At 33.5% G+C, this 7,879-nt stretch overlaps 1 non-coding gene across 1 annotated transcript; it reads right to left on the minus strand.

Annotated features, from left to right (window-relative positions):
* Positions 1-6,824: 6,824 nt before the first annotated feature.
* Positions 6,825-6,906, minus strand: Trnas-gcu (transfer RNA serine (anticodon GCU)). The gene has a single exon. It is a non-coding gene; the product is annotated as a tRNA-Ser (tRNA).
* Between the last annotated feature and the right edge of the window lie 973 nt (positions 6,907-7,879).

Raw genomic sequence — 7,879 nt, forward strand, 5'->3', positions numbered from 1 at the left:
TTTTGACAAAATAACATAATTCAGTTCTAACATATTCTTATGTGACATTCTTCAGTAACTTAGAAATAAAACGTGGCTAAAGACGGAAATATAAAATTCTGAGAATTTTAGAAGTGGTAAAAAATAAGGAAAACCAAAATCAGTAATACCCTATAAATCAATTAGGGGCACAGTGACGTCACCATTTTGTCTTTGTATATTACCAAATATAGTATTTGGCAAAATTTTAAGTTGCTGGATTTTAATTCAATTTAATTTTTTTCAAAACTAATTTGAGTATAATTTTTGTAGTATTTTAATTCAATATATATTTTTTTATTTGCTCATTTTGGCCTTCGTGATATGGTATTCTTAGTTGTCATGCATTAATTTCATTTATTACATGACTCATTATATAACCCATACATCTATTCTCAGTATTTTAAGGCTGTATTTATACATTTGGATTAGCAGTAACAATCTAGTTTTAAGGGTATGTATAATAACAATTTGTTACTATAAAAGGTGACTATTATTCACACAATAATTTAGATGTCTGTAAGTAGTTTTAAAAGTCTCTTGTAATTCATTTATGAATGACAATGTTCTTTGGTTATATGTACATTTTAAGTATATCATGTTTTAATATTTGAACATGTTTTTATTCCACGTATACTGTACATTGATGACATTGATGAACATTTACTTTTGGTGTCATATAATAATACATTTTTTTAATGTCTTTCTTGTCAATAGCAATAAAGTATTTATTATAGTCTTGACGTCATTCAGTAAGTGAATAGAAAATATGATAACTGAAAGATGAACGCAAAGTGCTAAAATGGCCATCACACAAGGATATTCTAGTAATATTAAAGGGAAAGACAACTCTATTCATTATGTGTGCTAAAGGAGAACGGTTCACTTTTATCCTGATATGTCATATAAAGTGAAAGTCTCGAAATTGAGTAAATTCCAAGTTTACTTTCATCAAGAACTTTTTTATTTACTAAACTGTATGAAAGAGTTTGCAAATTTATTTATTATCGAAGAAAATTCATGACCTTTATGAAACTTTAAGACCTAACACTATGGATATGGGAAACCTTCAACTTTTAAACAATTTTTTATTGCAGCTGTAGAGCACAACCATAAAAGTTCACTATAAACCACTCACCGTAAATCAAGCTGGACCAATGGTCAAAATATCTTCTTTTTTTTCTTCGGCTGTGCCTAATACTGGAAACATACTCATATTACCTTAATGGCATACAGGCACTAAATAAGAAAATGGCGCGAAAAAAATGGTATCTCATAATGGCGGATACAAATAGTCCTCGTTTTTTTTTTTGCTCTGTAGAGCTATTTCTCTTCTTTTCTTTGCATTTGTTTTGCTAAAATCACATGGCAGATCTATGCTTGACATGTAGGTAGCATGTTCATAACGAAATAACAACATGGCAGATTTTTTTATGGAAACTTAGATACCACCACTACAATTTGGGGTCTCATTTTTAGCTGGTTTTGCAGTTTGTGTTTGACTGAAAATATTTCTCTTGCATCAAACATGACCCCCACTTTTCTTTTGATTTTTATTCTGCGCTGACACTATTCTTCAAGTAAATGTAAGTTACTGACATTTAAAATGGGTCCTAATGTGCATGGGCAGTATTTGCTGCTGTGTGTAAATGACGTCATAAACGCTATTTCAACAGTGGTTTGATTTTGAAAATTCTTTCAGCATTTCGAACAGTTGGACATTGACGCTCTTTTATGATTAGGTTTTCCTTCTACTTCAAATAGATCCTCTATTGCGTATGTTTGATGGCAACTACTCACAATAACATATTATTTGGTTTAGTGTACGTGCAGTAACAAAAACACAATACCAACAAAAATTGTCCTATTTTGATGCACCCTAACATTAAGTCGATTTTGTCAAAAAGAATAACGTAGGGGTCCTCTTCGGCCTTGTTGTAAGTGCACTAGCATCACAGGCTCAAACCCTACCGGATGCTGGATTGAAATATCTTTCAGACGAGGTCAGGTTACATGCATGTTAAAGAAACGGGGTATTTATAAATTTTTGTTACAACCTGAATATAAATTTATAGGGCGGTTTAAAGGAGGTCTTCATGCATACTATAAACATGTACAAAAATACAGCATCTTAATTGACTTTATGCTATACTGCTTATTAACATGAAAACCGAAAACATTCACACTTAGAAACTATATTATCTTCGTTTCGTTATTTAGCATGTTTAAATGGTTACTTTAATTACATGATATATATTTGGTAGATATATGTCATGTATTGTAATTTTGGGCTGAAATTACGTATTTCATGCTGAGACAATGCTACCAACTCAAATACCATTAGGGTCAGGTACAAAATATGCATTTGGTGCAGCGCCACTAAAGAAATACATTGGATTCTTGACCTGAAATTACGTTTTCCAATGCAAGAGTGTTGGCATTTACACGAAAACACCGTTCACATTTTAAACATATAGTAGTTACTCCCAGATATCGGCCAGTTTCTACGGATGAAAACAACGTACAACTATCGACATTTATTGCAAAGATAGACCATGTGTTTTTAAGGATAACCAGTTATTAACAAACAAAAGCAGTATCTAAATTTCGAAAGACGCCCTTTAGATTAGAGACAACCGTATCAATTGGAAGTTTTAAATGAAATAGTGACAAATTTCCACTCTTGTTTTTATCTTAATTTTGAACAATACCGTGTTTAACACTTTCAATTACTGCTCCTGCAAATTAAATTTTCGCGTGTCATATTATATCGCTTATAACAATGCAAATATATCCACAATGCAAAAGGCTTGAAATGCAATTAATACTTTTTAAATATCCATTCCATATGTTTATTAGAAAAATGCCAATTTTGAAGTTATATAAAGTGCTTTGCCATTTAAATCATTTTAATATGTTAGTTAGCTCTAATTCAGAATCCATTATATTCCCAATTTTTAACTTGGCACAAGTTGACACCGCAGATATTATATCTCAAATACTCTGGTGTCATTTCTAACCCTTTTACAAAACAACAAAAGCCAAGTTGTCAATATGTAAGGGTAGAAATTTAATACATTCCCGCCCCCTAAATAATTTCTCTAGAATATCACTTCACGTAGCTACTCCATCATTGATCGTTATTCCGTTTTGGTCGGCTTTTTGGTGCGAGTAAATTTAAATGACATGCTATGAATCGAACTGTTAAGTATGGAATAATGATTAAACATATTTTGCTATTTTTGTGAATGAAAATAGAATTATAGCATATTAAATCTTCGATAATGGGCCTGTTGTACGATACTCTAACATGTGGGCTGACACTAATTGATGTCTGTCTAACTTTTTTTGACAAAAAGTTGCAGTTTGAAATAAAAATTTAGAAAATAAAAAAGGTAGTCTTATAGAAAGAAGAAAAGACAACAGAAGGATTTACTTAAAAGTCGCCTGAGGATGAGGCAGTTTAAACCACTGAAACGGAGTAACACTTAAGTACTCTACTTGGTTCCAAAACAGAACAAAGAGCAGTCGCCTTAGTTCATCCATAAATGTAATTATATAACATTTCATATGGAAATAAAATGAACGTCCATAACAATTATCCCACCCAAAACGTTTTTCGAGGAGCATGGGATTCAAGCCCTCGCGGACAGAGCCTAACGTATTAATTACATACAAAATAGTTCTTGCGCAAACAGAAGCTTGGTATGTAAGTAATAAAAAGGAACTTGATTAACTTGGGGGAATGGGGTGGGGGTGGGGGTCGGGAGTATGACAATTCTGGGATTAGCGCGCATTTGGTTATCATCAACATGCGAGTAGGTAGTCAAAGAACCAAAACTTTGATATTATTCTCAGGGTGACATTAATGCGACCCTATATGACCTTCTGTGCATGCCAACCAGAAGTCGACACAACGTAAAATAATTTGTGATGACCTTAAGTTATCGGATGGCGACCCCACCAGCACGACAGTATGGCATCACGACTAAAAAAAGTGTCGAGTCGTCGCCCTTCATTTGTCGTGTCCTCGTCCTGGCAGAGGCGTCACATGACCAAAAAATGATTTTTCGTGCGGTAGAGTTGTCGTTCTGACGGGACCGCCAACACAACAGCGCTACATGACAAAAACACTTTTTGATTATTTCAGTCACATTGATAAATCACTGTTAAAAAGTATCAAAAAAAAAAAAATAAGACTTTTAAGTAAAATGTTTTAAAATGATATTCTGACACAATGAAATTTTAAAGTGTTTTTAATTTTTCCTAAAAAAAACATATGGTGGTTGATTAAGGAGATTACGTTGTGGTGCGCGGGGCTTTTTTAGCACATTTCGTTGTGTTGTCCTGGAGCGCACATCAACGCGTCATAATGAAATTTTGAAAATTTTGACGCACGCGTCAACGCGACAAAGTGACATAACGAAACGTAATTCGATTGAAACACTAGAGTACCTTTTATTAACAGTCATTCAGGAATATACGAACGGTTTCACTTTCGTTAAATCTGCAGAATTTCACTAATGCTCGTGAATCAAACAGAGTTAGCTATTCTTGCTTTGTTTTGTTGTGCTTTTTACATTAAAAGGATATTCTTAAAGCTCTTTTAAATTCAACAAATAGAGTAGAGATAGTACCTAAGTTTTTCAAATCACAAGTTTGAAGTTAAAAAGCTTTGAAATGAAGACAAAGGTCCATATATTTCTCAAAAACAGAAATATAGACAATGTTTTAACCAGAAGTGTGGAGTTATGAGCATTTAATATTTTCATGTTAACGAAAATTTTGTGATCAAGGAAATGTAACTCTTCTTGAACATGGAGAGCATAAACATCAAAGGGGCATAATAAAGTCAATATTTTCTAATTGGGTGCATTTGATTTAACATTCAACTTTGATCTGGATTGCTAAATAATGATCCATGATACTGTGTGCTAAAAATTTAGAACATCTGGAACAGTCTATTAACAGCAAAACAATGCTGTAGCAGAATCTAAATAGTTAAGCTCTAACTGGGACTCGAACCCAGGACCTCTCACACCTAAGGCAGACACTCTACCACTTCCCTATAACAGCAGTAGCTAATAGCTATGCATTTTAATTGCTGGATTACATTGCGTGAGCTGGAACAATAATCGGTGAACTCCGGATTATCGGCGTATTCGCTTTGTTACCTAACGGCAATTTTTGTGTAAAGAAAAAATATAATCTAATGCTGCCAAGGCCATAATTGGTCAAATCTGCCCAAATTTCTCTGACGTCTTGTTCAGAGTATGAACTTACTAACTGGTAGTACCAGCGAAATATTACTTACACTGAATCTTTTATATTTGCCCTTTTTGCAGCTGTCGAACGGCAAAGACGGTGAGTTTTGGCCAAATATAAGTAATTATTTTACCAGTTTTGAGAGGATTTCAATTGATGGGAAATTACAGTTACAAACTAAATACCTTTCTGCAACACATTGAGTCATTAGCATTCACTGTCAATCAGTATTATGACTAAGATCGACTGTCATTCATTCATTTCAAAGTTTCATAGACAGAGTCTGTTGTTTACATTTTTTTATCGTAACCGGTGCACTTGTAAAAATCACTTTAGTTTGAAAAATCAAAGTATGCAAAGAGCTATGGTACGGTCTCTAAATAGAGTGTAAGTATAATACGGTATATGCTGATAAGTGCCAAAAAGTTGTTACAAAAGAAGAAAAATATGCCTTGTACGACAATCGAACCTGTAAAAATGATTCTCCCGAAATATAGATAGGCATTCTTTCTGCTGTACCGGCTGCACTAATCACCAACTGATGAAAACACTTAAGTTATGGTCCGCATATCATAACTCTGTGTAAAATATTTATTGTGTTCAGTATACGTCAATTAGATTAACGGTACATTTGATGTTGTTTTTTTTTGGTAAGCAAATCGTAAATGATGCAGTATTTTAAAACAATGTCTGACTGGGATATATATTAATGGATCGCGATAATTTCATTTTAACGGTACTCGGTAAAATCCAAAAACAGGTAAAGCAGGTGTGTTATCCAATAAGTGATGTTAATTTGTATATTGTAGTATTCTTAACTCTAAATACGATTCTTTATTCTATAACAGATTTGTAGTCTAGTGGATAGTGTGTTGGACATTTATTCTTTTTATGTTTGTATGGTGTAGGTTCGAGCCCTTCTTTTTTTTTAAATGATTTTTACTTACTCTTTTTGCAGGTTTTTGTTCATATCGTTTTATGGATTTGTTTAATTATTATTGCAATGTTTATAGATTCAATGTCTATCATAAAAAGAGATCCTCTGAAAAATGTCAATAAGTACTCAGTATAAGTTCATGAGATATAAATAGTTTTACATGAATTCCTTCTCCAGGTAAAAACATGTTGGAAAAATTAAAAAGTAGCTCGTCCTGTATTCGAACCAGCATCGTATGCTTACAAATCATACGTGTTAACCACTGGACCACGCCGCAACTTGCACTGGTTTTGCGATATAAGATATTTGTCATATAATGTGTCCACCTGATTCCCTATTTCATTGTTATGGGTTAATCCGGTATAAGTAAATAAAGGCCACAGTTATCACGTTTTGTTAATAAATGTGAAGTTTAGCAGGGTAGGCCAAATTTCTTAGAACGTTTTTCATGTGTTTGTTACATGAATGAGTTAATGCACATTTCTTTTAACCATTGGGCAACTTCCTTTTGTTAAAAAGCTTTATGCAATCAGGAGTTATTTCACAATATTGTTCAGCCTGTAAAGTTGGCTTGTTGTACAAAAAATAACGACACAAAAAATATCGACGAGGATGGGATTCGAACCCACGCGGGCAGAGCCCAATGGATTAGCACTCCATCGCCTTAACCACTCGGCCACCTCGTCTGATGGGCGTATATTAATAGCAAAAGTGAGTAAAATAGGTCTATACCACTATAAGGTTTATCTCGATTGATATTTGCTTAAAGACGCACCACAAAATAACTGTATTCTGAGTTTTGTATTTCCATGATGGCAATTATACATGCTTTACATGAAGAAAATGAGAAATAACAAGTATCTAGTTACAAACTGACAGTGACATATATAAGGCCAAGACAATTTGTTTAATGTCTAAATATATTATTAAATTAATGTAGTAGTATGCACAGTACTTGATGTATTAAGGTCAGTTTAGACCACACTTTGTTTCTACAGTGTAAGATAGTTGTTATTCTATGTTTATAAAACTATACTGAGAAGAGAATGACTGAATAAGTGTGCAGATGAAATTGTGAAAACACATTAACTAATTCAAGGAAGGCCTAAATTGTCCACCTGTCATCATGTAGAATAGCTGTATTATCAGAATGATTTGCAGGAAGTTCATGTGGGAGGACAAAGTAGGTCACTAGGTCGTATGGGTCTTTAAACTTTCAACTTCATGGTGATAAACATGAAGTTCATGGACTTACTAGAACAATATTTTGAATTATTGTGACTTCCCGAATTCTCATTAAGTGCTACGAGGGATACAACCCAGTTATAAAACCATTTTTTGTATCGAGTGCAGTGGCTTTTACCATTTGATCATCCTCTTCTTTTCAGTTTTGGTGTTCATAGGCCTTAAATGTGCACCATCTTATTCCATTTGACAACAAAAAATACATCCACGATGACCAGAAATGTTTCTACGATTTAAGGTAAGTGGACGAAATATTGAACGGGTTCAAGGGTTATCTCCCATGAATAAAACACGAGGTCAGAATACAGACTAAACGGACCAGAGGACTTCAACAAGCTGAACAGAATGTAACGTTGGACAATTGATATTTTACTCTTTTTTTTCAATACGACATGCATTTCGATCCCACTTTTG

This window comes from Mercenaria mercenaria, chromosome 1, assembly GCF_021730395.1.
Source record: "Mercenaria mercenaria strain notata chromosome 1, MADL_Memer_1, whole genome shotgun sequence".
Lineage (NCBI taxonomy): Eukaryota > Metazoa > Mollusca > Bivalvia > Venerida > Veneridae > Mercenaria > Mercenaria mercenaria.